Below are 21,740 nucleotides of genomic sequence, written 5' to 3'. Positions count from 1 at the left end.
CTAGATGAAGAACTGGCAGGAAGAGCCAGGTGAGAAGTATACAGTAGAGGGTCACTACACAGTGTGCAACACAGGCAGAAGTGTTTGAAAATATCCGAACAAGGGGATGAATATTAAAGTGAGTGACACAATCTGCTGATAAACACCTGCATATTAGCTAGTAGAATAAGGCTGATTAATAAAAGCATCAGAACCCTGCAATATTGAGCAATCATGGCATGTAGTAGCAGATGAAATTCACTGTAGACAAATGTAGTATGATGCATATGAAGAAATGTAATCCCAAATTTATATACACAATGGCTGACTGACATATTGAGGTTAGAACTTGACAGTCCATGAGAACTTGAGCACAGTGCTCAGCAAAGGTCATAAAAGGAAATTGAGTGCTCCGAGTTATTAGGGAAGGAACAGAGAACACAGAAAGCATTATGATTTCTCTTATCAACATGTGGTGTGTCTGCATCTTGAATGTTGCTTGCAATTCTGAACCAGCTATCTGAAATTGGATTTGGAAAGGTTGAGGGGCAAGCAACAAGTCTGATCAAAGGCATGGAATAGATTGGTATGAGGAATAACTGAACAGACAAACTTTTCAGTCTGGAAAAAAAAAGATGACCAACAGGTTATATGCTAGGAATTTTTAAATTACCAACAGAAGTGTTCACTGGCTTTTCAAATAATGAGACACTTGACAATAAAATAACATTTTTAAATCCCAGGTTTAAAACACATGAAATACTTCTTTATACTTCACATAGCAAACCTGCAAAGCCCTACACCACAGGATGTTGTGGTTGTCAAAAACTGACAGGCATTCAAAAACATCCTATAAATTAAAGGAAGGAAAACTGATTGAGGTTCATTGAGTAGAGAGACACAATCTTTGCTCCAGAGTAACCGAAGCACAAACTGTTGGGACATAATCCAGGTTTTCAAAGAATAATCGCTGCATGGCTTCCCTATTCCTACACTCCTCTTTGCCAGTGCTGAGAAGAGAATAACAAGCTTCCAAGACCTATCTGTGTGATAATTTAGATTATCTTTAACTCCATTTTTCCTTTTTTTTTACCACTGTAGTTTTAATAGTGGGCTTATATTGCAGGTAAGAAAGGAGAATGGCTTAACAGGAAGGGAGAACTCCATAACCTTTTTTGCTTTTACTCTATAAGTCAGACTATCCCCCCCTTCTCTGTCAAGTGTCAGATAAATTTTATCTTTTCAATGAAGACTTAACTCGCCAAGCTCCAAAAGACTCTGAACTGCTGCTCCATGGCCTGGTAAGATGCATCAACCACTTTCTGATCACAGCCACCCCTAACACAAGGAGCAAGGTGCACTGTGACACTCTGGGATGCCACTTCACAGCATTCTCCTTCCTGCTGGGTTCCTCCTCCCCCTCAAGTTATTGGCATAGGCTTCCACAGCAGCTTCAGTGTGTAGGAGACAAACGTTGTGACTCTTGGTGTCATCAGCAATGACCTTACACATAATAAATAGAAGGAGAAAGAATATACAGGCTCTGCCTGCTGTCCTGGGCATCCACACTTCAGGGGGTACCTTACCCACATGAAACTGGGAGTTATTGCTACACACTCTGAAGGACTTCACATCTTTCACTCTAAGCTCAGTGACAGTCAAAGCCAGGATATTGTATGTTTACAAACAAAGAGTCGATCTAACATGGCAAGGAAGGAATGAGAGAAGTGGCACTTCAATGAAAAGAACTTATTCCTTTTGGTGTTAAAATTTCCTTTTGGCCTAGTTAGTAAAGGCTCCGTTTCCTATTACAAAGCATGGTGGAAAAAATCTATGTAATTTTTTAAACTTTATTGTGGTGAAAGTTTATTGAAACCTACAACAGTGACCCTGGTGATACTAAACCAGCGTGACACTTCACTTCTGCAGTGTACCATGAGAAGAGAAAGGTCAGGGAAATTTCTCCCAGGGAGCCTAATTGTTTAATCCATTAAATGTGGAGAGAGGGGGAAAAGAATTAAGATCTGTCACAGCCACCACAAGATCTGGGGATAGAACTCAAGTTTTCTCATGCTGAGACTGCAACATTTCTCTAAGGATTTTCACAACAGAAAAATTAATTAGAGTAGCCTCTTTTAAAACTGAAAAGCAAGTCTTAATTAAGGGAAATTAGGTTTTTGTGTAATCAGTCTGTTAGCTGAGTCAGGGAGTGGGCAGGATAGGGAGAAATAATAATGTTCATAAATGTGAAATGAAAAAATAACCATGGGAGACCCCTGGGCAGATGTGAGTGGTCCAGACAGAGCTCTCCTTTACAAGTCCTGCTCAGGAAGAGTTGAACATGGAGGTGAAGCACTTCCTGATACCAAAACCTACAGAACACGCATTTTGTCACCAACCAATCTGCTTGAATAGGGAAGTTGTTCTTTCTAGAACAGATTTTAGGTGGAACTCAATGACATGTAAGCTGTGTACCATTGTACACATACCTGTTAGGTTTATGGGATCCTGTGACACCTGCAGAGTGGGAGCCTTGCTGGCATCAGAAGACTGTTTATGAATATGGTGACAGCTACCAACAACTTAATTCTTGAACACAGGATGGCTTATGTCAAAAGCATTTCTAAACAGACTAAATAGAAACTGAAGCACTGGCATGATATTAGCAGCAGGGATCCCCAGGTTTAGTTACCTGATTGAGTTCTCCAGAGCTCTCAATAGAGCTGACATTACTTTTCTTCTTCACTACTGAAATCCCTAATTTGACACACAGCACATGATACAAACAGTGCAGCAACTGAGGAATTGCCCAAAAGATGATCAGAGGAGGCTGCAGTTTGTGTGCAAGAGTGTAAATGCTTTGCTGAAACCATGAGGGTAAATAGATCGAATGCACCCTCTCCTGCCCTTCTGAAGATGACAAAGCACTAGCAAGAATCTATGTTTGAAGAACCCTGAAGGTCCACATAAGGTGTTTTGGAAAGCCTTGAAACAACAAAAGTCTTCCAGAAAGAAAAGACAAGTAAAAACAATACATCTATTACCACAACCTCCCCATAGCCTAGGAATCTGCACATGGAAAACCTGTTTTTGTGGTCACGCCAGAAAAAAAACCCACAGTGAACAAAAATAGGCATGTTGGATTTGTTTGGAAACAGATGAGAAGCAGACTCCCTGCCTAATGAACTGAAAGCCTGTGGACAGCCTGTGTGCCTCTCAGGTACTGCCACTACCAAGGAGATAAAAATCACAGCAGTTACTATTGCGAAATATATATCATTCCAAAAATACTTTTTCTTTGTTTGAAAACTCTTTATCATAACATCCTATTCCTTGTTTGCTTTCCCCATACAACAGCTATAAAAAAACCCTGACACATTATGCCCTCCCCAAGGGTCAACTGCTGCTGCTGCCCCTGCTGTGCCAGCTGCTGGCTGGTGATAATTTCACATACAAAGTCATCTCCTCTCCAAGCTTTATAAGAAATAAGGGGTTGCACAGGCCTGCACCTAATCTATTTGTAAGGGAAACAGAGTCTTTGACAAATGTCACAAGATACCATGCTGGGGAAGTACAGCCACTGCTGAAATTCTGTAGAAGAAAACGAGTGTGTCTGGGAGAGAGAAGGCACAACATGTGTACGTGTCTCTTAGTTGCCCCTTCAGTGAACTGCTGCTTAGACAAATTCTGAAATGTAACTGCTGACAACCTAGAGAATGGAAATCTTCATTCTTGTTCTTGTAATAAATTAACATAGAGAAAACCAAATGAAATGTAAGCTATTCTAATGGAGTATTGCAGTTATGATTTTCAATGCACAAAACCTAAGGAAAGAGAGCTGGGCCTGTCACAGTTAAGAAAGACATCAGGATGTTAGCACTGCTTCTGGGAAACTTGGATATCACAGGTCCACTGTGCCTGACTCAGTTTTCCTCCTTCTCTGACACTTCTAAGACAAAAGAAAGGCTTAAAGTTTGTGTGTTTTTGCATATCTATAGGTAGTACATCAGCAGCTATCAGAAACCGAAAGTGATCTCTGCAGCTGAGAAAGTCAATAAAGCACACATCAGAAGAAACAGTGTCACCTTCCAGACACTACTTTTATCCAGAATCCCCTGCAGAGGAGGCTACACAGCACCTTATTCAGAAGGGCACATGAGAAACAGGATTAATAACTTGCTGGGAAAGACAGAGACTAACAGAGCCTCTGTATTTAAAAATTAAATATATTTAGTTGGCAAGCTTTCTGAGAAGGACTTTGCTAAAATGATATCCTGGCTGAAGAACTCTTATCTTCTTCAACACAGATTACTTATAAAAGCCAACTTGCTTTACAGACAGTATCTTCTCAGCCATAATCCACTGTTGGTTGCCTGACTTTTCCTTTAGGAGGTTAACTCCTCATTTCAGAGATGATTTGGTGTCATGATGAGGCCCCTGAGCCAAGGAGAGACACCAGGTCTAGTTTCACATGAGAAGGGTTCTTACCCAGCAAGTATTGCAGGTCTGACTTTCAAGGCCACAGAACGAAGCTGTGTATAAGTAAATTTAAGATGTTCCTGCTCATTGCAGGGGGGTTGGACTAGATGACCTTTAAAAGGTTCCTCCCAACCCAAACCATTCCATGATTCTAAATCTCTCCAGCCCTTGGTAGCAGCAATTACACTTCAAGAATAAAACCAAAATCCCTTTTGCAATCACAGTAGGGATTAAATGCAGGTTCTCTATGAAATACAGGAATCTTCAAAAATCCCTTAACAGGTAGGTTGTGGCACCTTCATTTCTGTCTCTTGGGCTCCTACAAGAAGCTAACCCACCTCCCAGCAGCTAGGATGTACTATCAATATGAAAAGCCTCTGAGCTGATAGGTGGGCAGGGTTGGCTCTCCTGACATCAGATGGTGTTATGAACTAAAATGATGCCCTGTCGATTGACTCTTCCTTTAACCTGTATGTAAGCTGATGCAAAGAAGCCACAGAATATGTGAAAACAGAATTACTGACAGTTGCAACTTATATCCCTACAGGTTTTCCCTCACAGCTGTAGTCAGCTGAAGTACCAATAAACTTCCTCAACAACAGCTAGATTGTAAATATTGACTTAGAACATCTGCCGTTGTACATCAGTGCAGCTCCAACGAGTTTAGCAGTGAAAGATCTGTTTGCACCAGATGATGATCAAGTCTATCATGTTTGTTCAAGTTTAGACTTCTTACAAGATCAACCAATAAAGAAGATCTCAAAGTCCTCCAGTAACAGCAGCGAAATAAAAAATAAAAACTCTCAGCATGTCCGAGTATAAATTACACAACATAATTCAGGAAAAGTAAGAACTTTTCTTAATGTCATTCCATTAAACAAGAACTGTACCATCCTATTTCAGATTCAGCAGAACTGGATTACGTGGGAGATAACTTTTCTGCAGCCACCAGCAAACACTGAAGTCTGGAACTTTACCTCTAGCCTGTAAGATAACAGCTTGTCCAAAGCAAAAACATCTGTACAAAACCAAGGTTACTTCCTCTATTACCTGTAGAAAGATGGATGCATATGGTGCCATCCTAACTGCAGCAGAGCAGTTATTGCTTCCATTCTGTGGGAGGTCTTCCAGTAATTACTAAGATGTAAGCCATGATCTCCTCTAGTCTTTCCATGTTGCATTTCCAGGGCATTTCTCTTCAAATACCAAATCTACTGCCTACCTGTACTTCAGTAGTTGGTCTTAGGGAGCAAAGGGGAGATGATCAAAATCAGAAGGGTGAAACACAGCTTGGAATTTAGAAAGGTGTGCTAGAGTTCAGGTTTAAGGGTGATGCAAAGACCTCGGTGCTTGCTACTCTGCCATGTGCTCTCTGCCCCAACAGCAAACACATATTCACACATTTCAGGGCCTGTTTTTTTGCTGGCATTTGCTATCAAGCTACAGCAATGTGCACTTCCACACCATGGACCAAAGACTGTTTAATAAACACACCTTCTCCAACCGTATATTGCTAACCATAGAAGAGGAAAAAGATCATAAGGAAGACTAGAACAGGACAGATCAAAGTCTACCTGGCCCAACAGTCTGTCACTGCACTGGAAGACAGCAACTGTCTAAGAAAGAATGTAGAAATGGGGCAGTCACAGGATCATCAATCAGAGCTTCCCTACAGCACTCAGCCAGCCTCCAGTGGCACTAGAGAGACTGGCAGAGACTTCCTGAACCAGACACAGTCTATTTCTGCTTAATGATACTTGAAGTAATTTCTTTCATTATATATAAACAACTAGGTTTTTTACATTTGGAAACTTCCAGCATCCACAACATCTTGTGATATTCCAGAGTTTTAGTACCAACAGTGTGAAGAGCCATGCCCTCTCTGTTTTGACCCAGAGCCCTTTATTTTCATTTGACCCCTGCTAGATGCTGACCAGGAAGATATATTCACCCCTCACTTTCATAGGTATCTTTGGGCATTTTTTATTATTTTTTTTCCGGTGAGAGAGTCCTATTTGTTCCTTTTATGGAGCCTATTCAGTACTTTCAATCATTCATGCTGCCTTTTTATGAGTCTTTTCCACTTCTATTACACCTTTATGAAGACAGGGCCAGAGCTACATGCAATATTCAGGATGCAGGAACACCATCATGCAGAGTCATAATCATGTTTTCTGTTTTATTTTCATTCCTCTACTTTGTAAATCCTAGCAGGGCAAGGTTTTTTCTTGAAGACTATGGAGAATTCAGCTGATTTCTCTTACCTTCAAACCCTGCTATTGAGTTATAGGGCTCATGTCAGAACAGGAGTCCAGGATTACTCCCCCTCTACCCCATCCCCATGTACCTCATGACTTTACCTGTATTTTACCTGTCATTTTCATCCCCTGGGCACTCAGCACACTCAGCCCTCACCTTCACTCTGCTGAAAAACTCAGCATCACAAGTGAAACCTGCTCCCTACCTACTCCTTTTTGGATCTCTTGGGAACATATTTAGAAACATGTGTCCCACCATAGGTCACTGGAGTACTCTTATCTACTAGTGACCTCTCAATGAGAAGACTTGCTGTTCATTCCTATGTTGTTTTCCATAAAGTAAGTCCTCCATAAAGAAAGGTTCTGGAACAGGAACTGCCCTCAAACTCCTCCACAGTGAGCAAAAGTGCAGAAGCCATGGAGTGGGTGGTCTGGCCTTTTATTATTTTGGTTCTCCTTTTATACCATAACCAACCACTTACCCTGTAGTCTCCCTGGCAGATTTCCCCTTGCCCTTGTGTGATGTTCATTTTTTGTCCCCTCACAAGTTTTTCCTCTTCCCCTACTTTTTATGTCTTTATGCTTTAGACACCTGCAGTGAATTAATAAGCCTCTTCTTAAATACTAGTAGTATAAATACTAAAAACCTAAGGTTTATACTGTCATCATAGTTGAAAAACATGTTAAAGCATCACTGGGAGCAGGATTAGACCTTTAATGTATGAAGCTGTTACAAACAAAAACAACCAACCAACAAACAACCAACAAATTGAGAGGCTACCTCAAAGCGGTTAGCAAAGTATCGAAAGGATTAGTCTTATTTATGGGGAACCATAATGTTTTACATCAGAAACGGAATGAAAAGGAATCAGCCTGCCAAGAAAATTATCTACAAGTATATTAATAGTGACTATTGTGGCTCAAAATTGAAAGAACCAGGGCAAGAATGACAAAAGAAATTATCAGCAAAGCTTTGCTACTCAGTTACTGAAGGCAGAGATGGAGAATCATGCAAGGATACATAAATCATGCTGAAGCAGTAGTTTTTATCAGACCAGAATGAATATTTACTGCCTAAAATGACTACATTATGGACAGATAAACACTTTTCTGTAGGATACAATTAAATATATTGTAGCATAAAGCAACCCTCAATATGACAACCTGGATTCAAGAAACAGCATCTTTGCTTTCACTTGGGAATCAAGACCAGCCACTGCAATAAAATCTGTACTTGAAAACTGAACACAAAAAAGGGCATGTTAACAATCTATTGTAGTTATCCTTGTAAGAAATGCAATTTTAAACCCCTCAAAAAATTGAAACCATATATGTTGATAGCAGAGACTTCTCTTGATACTTGCAAAGCAGGAATCACACGTGATGCAATGACCTATAGCTGCCCTCCTTACCCAAATCAAATGCCCTGTCCTTCCTCCACCCCAAATATGGGCTCTGATGGCCACACACTAAGCACAAGCCCAGCAGGGAGGGCCAGGTGTGTGCCCACACAAGGATGTGCTGCAGCACCAGCCCGTGTTTTAGATGAACAACAAAAGCCTAAGGCAAGTAGGAAGGACACCACGTGTCCTCCTCACTCTATTTCCACAGCAAACAGCAAGCCTCAGTTGTTTTCAGTTTCCATTTCTAGGGCATTTCAGTGTTCCCCAGCTCCCTCCCAGGAATGCAGCATGAATCCTGGCAGCTAACACTGAGAACCTGGAATTGGTGGGTGAGCAGCACTAACCCAAAGCGTTGCTGGAAAGCCACAAGAAAATGTCCATCTCCATTAGTTCTTCCTTCTTTGTTTACTGTAGCCCAGGAAAGTGCATCTATCAAAAAGTAACCAATGCTTCCTCCAAGAAAATGATAATGTGCTCTACATTATAGTGAAACATAAGCTGAGGCTCCTGCAGGTGTTTGCAAACACAGTTGAACACCTGGTCTCACCAGGGGGTGCCTGAGAGAGGCAAATAAAACCAGTTTCTGACAGACATGCGAAGATTTACAAATACAATTTGCAAATAGCTTTGCAATTCATAAAAATGCCTTTTTAAAATAGAAACTTGAAAAACTGTCAACAAATTCTGTTGTTGGACAGTGGAATTAAGTGCACACTCAGCAAGCTTGCTGATGCCACCAAGCTGAAGAGATGCCTTCCAGACAGACCTTGACGGGTTGGACACCTGGGCTGGTGCAAACTGCATGAAGTTCAACAAGGCCAAGTCCAAGGTTCTGCAGCTGTGTTGGGCCAATCCCAAGCACAAATACAGGCTGGGGGGACAATGGATTGAAAACTGTCCAGAGCAGAAGGACTTTGGGGTGACGGTGGATGAGAAGCTAAACACGAGCCAGCAATGCGCGCTGGAGCCCGGAAACCAGCTGTGTCCTGGGCTGCAGCAAGAGGAGCGTGGCCAGCAGGGGGAGGGAGTTGATCCTGCCCCTCTATTCTGCTCTCATGAGACCCCACCTGGAGAACTGTGTCCAGCGCTGAAGCCTTCGAGACAAGAAGGATATGGAGCTCCCGGGGCAAGGGCAGAGGAGGCCATGAAGGTGATCCAAGGGCTGGAGCACCTCTCTTATGGAAAGAGGGTGAGAACTGGGGTGTTCAGCCTCAAGAAGAGAAGGCTCTGGGGAGACCTTAGAGCACCTTCCAGTGCCTGAAGGGGCTCCCGGAAAGCTGGGGAGGGACTTGGGACAAGGGCATGAAGGGATAGGATGAGGGAGAGCTGTTTTAAACTGGAAAACAGGAGATTTAGGTTAGACACTTGGAATAAATCCTTCCCTGTGAGACCCTGGCCCAGGTTGCCCAGGGAAGCTGTGGCTGCCCCATCCATGGAAGTGTTCCAGGCCAGGTTGGATGGGGCTTGGAGCAACCTGGTCTGGTGGGAGGTGTCCCTGCCCATGCAGGGGGTTGAGGGTAGATGTTCTTTAAGGTCCTTTCCAACCCAAACCTTCTATGATTCTATGAAGTTCTCCCTTTGTGCTGATGAGAGGTTACCACAGATCTCCATGCAAAGAGCAAGATTCATGATCACAGAAAGGAGAAAAATGAGAAGAAAGCCTTATTGGAAGAATTCTTTTTACTGCTGTAAGTTCTCTGGAGCATCATGCATTTGGTATTGACATTTCTGGAGCTTTGCTTTCCTTTTGTAGAAAGTCATTTTAAGAATGAAAACAATTTACTTAATATTATATACTTGTACTTCTCATGCTTAAACAGCAACTTGCTTTTTCATTTCATTTTTTTACGACTGTAACTCTCCCACAGATCCCCATCAGATGATAACACAGAGCATTCTTAAATACTGCTAAGCAATTACACCAGGAAAGTGGCTGCTTTTATAGTTATTAAGCAAGAAGGAACACATTTAATTACAGAGATAGTTATCTTGGATTTCTCTGTAAAAGAGGTAATGCTGACCAGGATGCTATAGCATAATGATACATTAATTCTGCTTTATCATGTAATTCAGAGTGTAGGCATCAGTAATTTAAAGGAACTAATAGTGTTGGAATCTAAGATGGGATTTATGAGGCAACTTGACATGACAGTTCATTAAATTTTAGCACATAAATATAACACATTAAAAATCCCAAACCAAACAATCCCCCAAAATAGGGGAAAAGCAGGAAAATATGCACCCAAAAAGGACTACAGTTAAGTAAGAATAGCAAAACTAGTAACCATTAATAAATAGAGAACATTTCCCTTTCTCTCCTGTTCACACACTCTCCTCTTGGCTGTGGTTTATCTGATATTGTATGAAACCATATAGAAAAATCTGTTGTTGCACAAGAACTACAATAGCATCTTTGAACAACCAAATATGTCGCCTCTGGAGATTTAGGAATACCAGGCATTATTACATCATTGATTTTCAAACAGAACATAATCAGCCAAGATATTTTGGTGTTTTGTTGTTGGTTTGGTTTAGTTTTTTTTAAAAAAAAGGTGGGGAAAAAAATCAGCCTAACAAAGCCTTGGCCTTTTGCAAGTCTAAAAAGTAAATGGGTTGAATCCTAAAGTTATTCTTGTTATAGTTTTGTAACCATAGAGAAATTTTGGAATTATAAATTACTTGAAACAAACAAGCAAACAAACAAAAGAATTTTGCTGCTTAAACATTAAAGTACAATCCCTGTAAGTTTACAGGTAACCTTTATATTCCTTACTTAGTTGTTAAGAGCTAAACATTTGTTATGAAGCTAGTATTTAAGCTGCCAGATTGCCAGTGGAAATAATGCCTGTCTTCAGGAAAGTTAATTACAGCTTCTTTAGAGAGAGAACTCATGAAGGCTTGTGTGTTACTGACCACCTGTAACTTCACCAAAGTGGTGGCCCTGTGAACAGGATGTTTTTGCTTTTCAGGGGAACTCTGAGCATCTATGCATGAGGTAGATCCCAACGTAATGCAGGACATACTGCACTAAAATACACTGAATTGGAAATAAAAAGGTCTTGTAACTGAGATTCACAGTCATGCACAGATGCAGCAAAACCTGTCAGGAAAGCAAGCTGAAATAGAACAGCTAACTAGCTGTTAGTGTCCAACCCCTCCAAAATTAGTAGCAGCAGGGAGTCACCTGCTTCTTGAGAAAAGAGAGAAGAGGCTAGAGACATGTGGTGCAGCTGCATTATTAGCAGTCACAAAAATGAGGGACAAGACTAATCTGGACAGAATTATGCAGGATAAAAAGGATATTTTGCATATGACAGCATATCATGTTATAGCAACTGCAGGATTTAGCTCAGCCGGGCAGTGTTTCTCAGGCTGTCCCCACTTCAAATGTCAACAATAAGGCCAGATCTTCAGGCCAAGCACAAGTCGAAGAGGACATGGGAACATCTGGCAAAGCAATGTCACAACACCTAGGAACCAGTCATAGAGCTGTGCTCCAGCACCCTGTTCCAGGGATGGAAAGTCACTGTTTTCATCCAGGATTACTCCTATGAGACACTACACAGCCTGCAAATTTCCCTCCGAATTTAGTGTAAACAGAACTCCAGTTTTTACTCTCTCAGGAGAAGCATTTCACAAAGAGCAAGAACTCAAGAGAAATGACCATAAACCAGAACCCTGTGCAGAGCTACATCTTTTCTGAGAAGGCTTGAAAAAAGTGGGAAACTCTGTATGTTTGTAGGAAGGTGATATACATTTGATACATCTGGGTATGTCACCATCTCCTTGCTAATACGATCCAGCATCAATTGAGGTTGGCAATTACATTCTGATTTTCAGACAGAGCTGTATTGGGTAAGGAAAGTTGGATGTAAATAACCCTGGGCCTATGTCCTGAAAGATTTTCCTCAGTGTTTTCCTGAAAGTGATTATTTTGCCCTCTGGCTCAGCCTTCCTTAGATTGTGCTACTATAGATGATGAGAATAACAACAGAAGCTGCCCATCTATTGCCTTTTCTGCCAACAAAAAAAGGACAGGAATGAGGATGAAGGCCCATTTTTGTATATTCTGGTATTGAAAGATGTAATAACTCTCTCAAGGTCACAGACCCAACTTGGTAGATTCAGCTAGAGCTTGTGACAGGCAGCAAATCACAATTCACTGGTCCATATTTCATTTTCTCTAACTCACTTCTAAGATCCACTGTGACATTATTGCTTAGGGATTTTTTCATTTATTTTTAAATACTGTAGTATTATACATTTTCAAGGGCTTAAAGACTCTCAGAAGATCACGGGTGGACATGCCAGAGGGAGAGCTGCCCAACCTAAGATTTTGGGTTTTGTCAGGTCAGTCTGAAGATTTTGCAGACTTTATTATATAATTTCTTAACTCAGTAGAATTTTTTTTGTGTCCAGTAAGATTTAAGAATGGTGCAAAGTACTGAATGGTCCTACTTGTTTTGCTACTGTCACATTCATCTTACAGATTTCTGACTTCCATTTTGCTGGCACTTGTAATTTCTTGCAGTTATTTTGAAGTCACAAAAAACCCTCACAACCAAAAACATCTCACAAGAAAACTTAGCCTGTAAAGGACATCTGGAGATCACCTAGTCCAACCTCTTGCTTTAAAACTTTATCAGTTGTTTCAGGACTCTCCAAGGACAGAGACTCCTCAATAGAAGTCCCTTCCAACCAAGTATTCTAGGATATCTCTGGGGCCCTGTTCCAGTACCTGACCACCCTCATTGTAAGACTGTTTTGACAGCAATTATTCCTAGCCAGTAAACATTTCACAAGAGGCAGAGAAGTTCCTTTCTTGACATTTCAAAGAGGACTAAAGGTACAAAGATGACTGTCTCAATGCTTCTGCAAGTTTCACCCAGTCACAGAAAAAGGATGATAAGTGATTGAAGGTTCTTATTTATCCTTTTTTTTATTTGTATACACCACCAAGAAGTTATAGACTTGGTTCGTTACACAAGATGATGAGTAACTGAGTATATACCTTCCAGAGGACAGGTTTTACTTCTAAATTATTGCTGGAAGAAGTCAAAATTCATGTCCTAATACTGCACAGTTTAATCACAGGACAGAACAGTATATTCAAGCACAAAAGCTGGTACATTCTTTTAATTATTACTAACATGATTCCAATCTCATGGTTGAATGATCTGCGTGGGCAGTGCAAGATAATCATCATTCACAGTGCATAATTTAGGCCACCACAGAAGATGCTCCCCTGAAGAACAGTTTGCATTGTATAAAAATCTTCCTGTTGATAAGACAAAATCTTTTTCTTTTTCCATGTGGAGTATTAACCCTAGAGGTTATTCTTTGAGTCTTCAAACTAAGCATTTTAGTATTACCTCTCAACAACCTGTCTGCTTAAGAAACAAACTTCTGGATACAGTGTTCTGGGCCTCTGGCAGACTGAGAGAAGAAACAGTTGCCTTTGGCCAGGGGAGCTTTGGCAGTCTGGGTTACAGCTCAACTGACAGAGCTAAGTAGCAGGTCCTGGCAAACATGGAACTGCCCTTTTGAACCATGTAATTTATGTCATCAGAAACAGAGGTCTGAGGGGTCTTAGACAGCAGTATAATGGCCAATAAAACTATATTCATGCTACTCATGTCACACCAGCACTCCTAAAGCAGCAAAGTCCCTCTGGCCCAGAGACTGCCACAGTTTAACTGACCCATCTCCTTGCTAGTCCTGCAATGCTCCACCTTCTGCTGCTCTACCAAACCCCACACAGAGACCCTTCAGAACACACTCCCTCACTACTCATTAAGCTGAGGGCTTTATTTTTTTTATGTATCCCCTTTACCTGCTGTCTCAGTTCTTCTCCTGTCTCCTCTGTATTTCCTGCTGACTTAGACTGGATCCCTTTGGAGGCAGTGACAACACCAGCATGGTGGGAAAGAGTCTTACTAGGGCCTCAAGCCTGATAATAACAGCAACCATTTTTCTTAATATGTTAACACTATGATATTAATAACAATTCACTGCATTACCAATTGCCACCTGCAGGGGTCCTAGAAAGAATGAAGTATCTCCTGGTGAAAAAACCAAACAGTTGTTATGCCAACATCTTTTGCAGGCAGGCTTGAGCTCCCTTGCCCGTATTCTTATGCAACCAGAAGCTCCATTATATTACTGCAGCCTCAAAACAATGTCCTGCCTGTCAGAGAGAGGCAAAAACCTGTAACTTGTCAGGAAATAACTTATCATAATGACTGCTCCTGAAAGGTCCAACACGTTAGAGGCAATTCAACAAAAGCTGGTTTTGAATTTCTGTTTCAAAGGGATTCCCATCACCCTGGAGGCAGGAGGTTCCCTGGCTCTGAACTATGATAGACAGAATTTCTCTTATCAGCAGCTGCATCTGAGATGACATCAGTTTCCTGCTCGCTTACATTACTGATCATCTCATAGCATATCCTCCAATTATGCAAAAGAGGTTGACTTTTCTGACTGCCAGTCCTCTCAAGCTGAGAGCTGGAGAGACAAACAAACTGTTGATGACTGGTACCCTGAAAAGGCAGGCAGGCCATTGATTTTGCTCCTGACAAACACTGCGCCAAAGATCACAACCAAAACCCAACTGACTAATGGTGTGATATTTCTTAAAAGCAAAACTTGTCTCAATGAGGAGCACTCCTTCACAGCAGGAGCAGGGATGGTTTGGAAGATGAGAAAGGTAGGCATGAGTGGGGATACACACTGCTCGGAGTTACAGTAGATGTTTAGTTATTTTAGACCAGCCTGTTCTCACATTGGTGCTTCTCTATTTGCAGACTCTGTGTAACCCACCTCAGAAACAGGTGATCCATCATCACCCTCTGCATGCACTACAGCCTCTCCTCATGTGTTAGGGTGGCACACAGCACCCAGGCTTGGTTCTGCAGAACAGAGGATGCTGCTAACATGACCTGGTAGAGAGGGGGAAAGCTGCAGGAATGTCAACCAGGTGTGTTGCTTTAGCAACCACCAGCTGTCCTAAAACATCAGATTACTTCAGGTTGAGCTAAACTTGCCATTGCTTTTATTGCAATCTACATCAATGCTAATTTTGCTAATAAGAGCACAATGCAGTTCTCAGCTAACAAGTCAAGTGTTGAAATAATAATCTGACAAGACCACAACTTTTTATTTGCAATCTGAGCAGAGCTGCTGTGTATTGCCCTGCAAGAAAAACACATCAAATCCCTGCATCACTTCAGCACTAACCTGACTTCCAGCAGAACCTAAAAAGCCCTAAGGCATGCAATATCTAACTAGGGGAAGACAGAAAAGCCATGTACCTGGAAGTGCATGAATATTTCAGTTAACATTCAAAAAAGTTACTTTTGTTGTCAGAATTATTCATAAACAGGAAAATCTGATACTACCAGCATAGTGAACTCTGGACTCACGTTACCAGCCCCTGTCATTGTAGTCTTTAATCTCCAAAACCACACGCAAGCCTGAGAATGCTTTCATTATCTAAGACTGCACTTTCAATGCAACTTGTCACCAACTTAATAATAAAGTTTTACGTTTCTGTAACCTCTGAAGGGTCCCAAATCACGTCAGGTTTTAAAGCCAACTGTAGCAGCACAGCTGAGACTAGGACACAGATAGCCACACATCATGAACCACTGTAAAAGTGACATCACTCTAAAGCTCCCAAAAGGAGTGTGGAAACCATATATTTTTCTTCTCATTATTTTTCATTTCTGTGTAATTTTTCACTTTGCTTGTCTCTGCAGGTGCAGAGGAGTCAGAGCACTACAAAAAAAACCCCACCAAATAAAAGGCTTCATGGTGTATTAAATCCCAAGGTAGAAATGGGAAATTTTAAGTGTTGTTAGCAACCTTTTTCCTCCCCTTGCTTAATTTTCGGCTTGGTTTTGCAAAACCTGAGACCCAGATCTGACTTGACACCAGCATGTCACAAGAAAACCCACAGAAGTCAGAGAAATCACAGTTGTATGAAACTGGTACAGTAGGTGAAATGAAAACCACCCCCCAAAAATGGAGGGGCTTAGAGGAAAGGCTCAAACCACAGCTTGCTTACCTGCAGGTATGCAAAGCCTTCTGCAGCATCTCACCACAACAAATATATCACACAAACAAAAATCCTTTTAGGTAGCTAGGATCCCTTCTGGTACAGATCTTAGAAAGGTAAAGAGAGAATTTTAGAACAGTTAATGGAGGAAAGAACTGCTTCTGACTCCACAGTGCCCTTCTTCAGAGTTATTAAGCTTATTCCCTCTGCCAACCTCCTGCTGCAGCAGAAAGAAGGCATTACAAACAGGCAACACCTGATCAAAATGGGGCCAGGTGAAACCCCTTCTCAGAGACGAGCCTGCCTGCCCACTTGGCTGTCCCAGAAAGGAGAAGCCTCCATGGCTGCCTTCTCCCTGAGGCTGCAAACAACATTTTGCCAGGAACAAGAACACCTCACAAACTTGCGCTTTCAATGTAAATAGATATGCAATTAAAAATCAAGCTGTCTCCCTCTTGGTTTAGTAACTTTGCTACCTGCTCATCACAGATCCTTACCCAGCCCCCCACGTGGTTTGGAGAAGGGACTAACGATCCTTAATTTCCAGCCTCTCTGCAGACCAGGAAGGCTCTGCCCTGGCTTCATTGAAAGGTCCTATCACTCATCCCAGTTCGGTTTTCAGCCCCAGTTGGATAATGAAGCAGAAGGATCACAGTATTTACTCTTGTCATTTCCCTCTCTCTTCCCTCACTGGGAATGAAGGGAACAAGAAATCTTGAATCCAGGAGAGCTAACCAGCATGGAAGAAACTATCTCAGTTGCAAGTCCAAGGGCCACTAGCTTCCAGAGGATAAAAGAGCGTTTCTGACTAACTTGCTCACACTATTCTTATATTCTTCCCTGGGGATCAAGGCTAGTTCTTTCATACTGTGCTGTGCACCCTCAAGTCACTAGAACCCCTCCTGAAAAAGCCACAGAACCAAAACCAGGAGGGAGCTGAGCAAACATGATGGCAACAAATTGAACAGCCTTAGCCATGAGGGTCAAAGAATAAAAAAAAATAATAATTCTATGTTTAAAGCCAGAAGAAAAAACTGAAGCAGAACACCCACAGAATACCCAGCAAAGCCTCATGACACAGTTTGCCACCCACCCACCCTCTCCCAGCTGAGGGAGCAGAAACCATCCTCATGGAGAAGATGGAAAAGGTCCCAGAGCTAAGGCAGACTTAGAACACCTCCCTGGAGCGGCTGTTTTGGAAGCCAAAGGCCACAGCCTGCCCTGGGACACAGGAACAGCAGCAGCTGTCTCTTGGTTCCTGGAGCACTGGTGCTGAAATCTGAACCTTTGATTTAAAAAAAAAAAAAAAAATCACAATCTTTAAAAAAGAGAGAGGAGGATGTTACTTTAATTTCATTATTTGAATGCCACAGTTTCTGGATGAGTACAACTGGCAATACTTGAAGAGCAATAAAAGGCTTTTTCTGAGGTTTCTTTTTAAATGTGAAATATCCTAATAAATCATGTCTCTAGAAGAATAATCCAGAATCCTAGCAGTAAGAAAAGTTCAGAGATCTAAAATACACCCCGCTCTGAGTTGGAACAGGACTTTTAAAGAGAATTTTAAGAAAATTTGTTAAGCACAGCATCAATGTATTCTGTTCAGAATACTCATTCAGAAAAGTTATTGGATTCCATGGGATTCTCCCTTTGTGCTTTACCATTTTCCTTCTTAAACACTGCTACAAATTCACATGTTTTCTTTCACATTCCCAACTTTGATATTTTACCATCATTTCTCGAGATGGTGGACACAGAGCCTGACTACAGACTACAGCTAGACCACTGACACTAGAGTTTTACTTGTTTACAGAGAACCATATCTGTGCTTATATTGTATGGTCCCATCCCTTAAGCCACAAGCACTTAAAATGTGACGCACCTTGTTATTTTTAACAACATTCAAATTTTCAAAGGGAATAAAACTAAATAGTTACTTACTATAAGCATTATAGAAACTGACATAGATGAAATGAAGCTGAAAATCAGGGGTTTCTAAAAGTTTCCCAGAACCCCAAGACAGTGTTCAAACAAAAGCCTTGCCAGCAGGCTTTTCCACGTTGCCTGCAACCCATTATCCCTGATATTTCCATAGAGAAGAAAGATCTTAACATTAGCATTGGTGAGCAGGGTCAGGCACACTCTGTAGGCTACATAAGAAGAGAGTGCAAGCATCTGCCTCCGTTTTTGGAGTAGAGGAGCCTACTGTAGAGGAGTCTCCCTCGAGAGACTTTTCATCATAGCTGTACAAAACAGTCACTTGACTCACATCAAGTAAGCTTATCTCTCCCTTCCTTCCCAAAAGAAGCAAAAATAATGAATTCACCTAGCTCTGCAAGACTGTTGTACAGCCCAAATGAGAAGGGAGTGGAGCCAAGACAGGACCATCACTCCCCACTCCCCAAAGTGGAGAGAAGACATGGGGACAGGTTCCCCCATCTCCACCTCATGTTATGCTTCCTCAGCACTCAAAGAGAGGAATATAAAAAAAAATAAAATCATTAGACAAGCCATATATCCTCTAGAGTAGATTAAAATATAGCAGTATATGCCCTGACCCTACCACATTTTGCCCAATAAAACATCCCTCTTAAATACCAAGGGGTAGAAGAGAGCTGTGCATGCAGACTGCTCTGTGCTTGGGAAATGATACAGCAAATGGCTGATGTGGAGCTGATATGTCAGGGAAGAGAGGTGAGCAAATAATCATCCAAATATAGGGGAATGTCCAATTTCAAAAAATTGTTTTCTTTACTCAATTTGTTGCTTCTTCCTCTCTGAATGTCACTGCACATCACTGAAGGCCTCCTTGTAACCTTAGCAACCCTCACATCACAGCTCAGGCTGGCAACCATGGCAATCCCTAAATGAGTTCCTTTAAAGTCAACTGCTAAGATGTTTCCCAGTGCTGGCATATTTAAGGTCATTATGCTGAAGGAATCAAGCTTCTATCTAGCTAGAGACAGGCAGATATTTCTATGCTTATCAAGCCTGAAAAGGCTGTTTTCCCCTCTTTCCTCAAAGCTGGAACTGGTTCAGCTTTCGAGCCCATGCTGGCCTTTGTGACAGCAAAGCAGAGGCAATGGGTGTTCATGGGGGTAATAAACCACTCATTAAACCCCAAACTGACACTAATTTCAGTGTGCCTGAAGATTTTTTTTTCCTTTTGTCTAATTAATTAAGAGAAGCAACAAAACAATTCAGTTACAAGAAATAAAGAACAAAAGTTCTCAGATAATTAAACATTACTTCAATAAAAATCTGTTATTCCTTACACAGTGTAAATTGGTTTATAAATTTCAGTACCCAGCATTATTGCTTTTCATCAGGCCTTTGAGTGCAAGATCTTGGAGGGCAAACCCATTAGAAGATATATTAAGACAAAAAAAGCCTTCCTTGATAAATTCATTAGCCACACTTTCTCCACAGAGGTAACACTATTCTAGAGCTCTGTGCATCATTAGTAAGCAGAATATGCCTAGAGAGGGCTTTTTTTGTTAACAAATTGCTGGTAAGGTGGCAGCAAAGTGCTCTGATTCTAGAGTGTTTGAAATTCATTGATTTCTTCAACTGGAGTCCAAGGCAATTAATCTACAAATACCTGGTTTCAGAGAAGTAAAATTCATACCATATTGGTTAGCAAGCCAAGTGAAATATTTCCTGATTTCTGGATGAAATAACTGATTTCCCACCTCTGTGGGACAACTAAAAGACACAACCAAACCCAGTACTTTGAAAATCTACTAGCACTATATGTGATGATGCAGCAAGACAGCAGCAAACTGCACTTTATGGCACTATCAGAACATTTATTTTCTGTATCACTGTTACTGCCTGTGGATCTCAGTTCTATTATTTCCACTGAAAAGGAGAAAATAAAAACAGCTCGGCGTGGAATAATTAGTGCTTAAAAAGAACCGGTTTACAACCTGATAGCACAGCAGGAGGATCATACTGCACTGCTTGACTACTCAGAAAGCATCACCCTTATTTTATTATTATGCCACAGACCTGGGGAATGACCACTTCACATTTCAGACAGCAGACAAAGGCCTGAGCTAAAGAGGAACACAAAACAGAAGAAACAGGAAATCTAGATCCCAAAGACAGAAAAGACAGAAACACTCCTGTTTTTTTGGCACACCTTGAGATATTTGCCTTTCCTGCCAGTTCTCACCGGTTTCTGCATTGTCTTTCAGTGACAGCTTCCTTGGTTCAAGCAAATCCCCTTCCTGCATAGTTCTGCCCCTTTCAGAAAGTGGAACCTACTTCAGAAAGAGATCATTGGTATGACAGCCAGTAGCTGTCAGGGCATCATAAAAAGACAACACCAAACTGACACACACTCACAACTGGAAGCGGAGTAGAAGAGGGGCAAAGACAGCAGGAAGCCACTCCCATCAAAGCCAAATGCATTTTCCTAGCAGTAGGAAAAAGGTCCTTGACAAAATATATGCCAGAAACATTCTCTTTATTTCCTCCCCACTTCAGTCCCCCTCCTCTCTACCCACCTCCCCCACTATGTAATTTGAATTCCATGATTGGTTTGGGCCGTTGGATTTATTTTCTTTCCAGGAGACCGGCTGGTGGAAGTGTGCTTCTCCTTCACAACCTAGGCAAAGTCCTCAGGTGTTTGGTTAGTTTATCTTGCCCATGCTCCCAAGAATAAATTTGTCCTCTGGGGTGTGGAATTAAAAACTGGTAGACACAATGAAAGGATTTTATTTGCCTCTGTCACACGGTCCACTGGGAATCACCCAGGCATTTTGCCTCACGTGCTCCCTGCTCGTGCAGCTGCCCATGACATCCACGTTTTCCTTGATCTGTTTTGCTTCCCATGCAGGGAACAAACATCCAAATGTGGCTTTTGCTCTTGCACAACAGATTTTATGCAGCACTTTGAGGGGTGATTACCAGCTGAAGGTGTTCAAGATCAAGTTTCTATCCTGCTGGTCTTGTATTTCTCCTGCATGGTTGCTTGCAATTAAAGGATGGAAGAAAGGACTTCAGGAGCTGTGTTTAGTTCTGTCTTGAGCTCTTTGCTTTTAACTCAAGTTGCATTTAAGGTGGCACACTCTCTACTCCCAGCCATGAACACTCAGCTTATTTTTGGCATTTTGGAGCATTGCCTGAAATGCTCCCCAAAATGCCAGAAAAGATCTGGTCATTCTCATAGCAAAGGATACATTAGGGTGAATTAGCTGACAGCTTTTTCCCTCTGCTTTTCACACCTCCCCTGACCTTCAACACTCCCAGATATGTATGATTTCTAAAAAAAAGGCAGGATGGACACACAACTTGCCTTCTTTCTTGGATGCCCTGGCTCCAGCAAAGACTGATACACTACCCTAGAGTTTAAATCAAAAGCACTACAGTCATGTCTGTCTTCTATCTCAGAAATACAGGCAGAGAGTGTGAGAAAGTAGCTATTTAAAGGTTGGGAGAAGTCTGAAGAGTGCTCAATGGAAAAACCTTTCCAAGTGATTCTCATTCTTTATTTTATGCTACCTAGTTCTTTAGGTAAGCACAAGTCAACACACTTTTATTTAAAAGCTCATTTATTTT

The sequence above is a fragment of the Apus apus genome, chromosome 4 (genome assembly GCF_020740795.1).
Source record: "Apus apus isolate bApuApu2 chromosome 4, bApuApu2.pri.cur, whole genome shotgun sequence".
Taxonomy (NCBI): domain Eukaryota; kingdom Metazoa; phylum Chordata; class Aves; order Apodiformes; family Apodidae; genus Apus; species Apus apus.
This window is presented reverse-complemented; position numbering follows the sequence as displayed.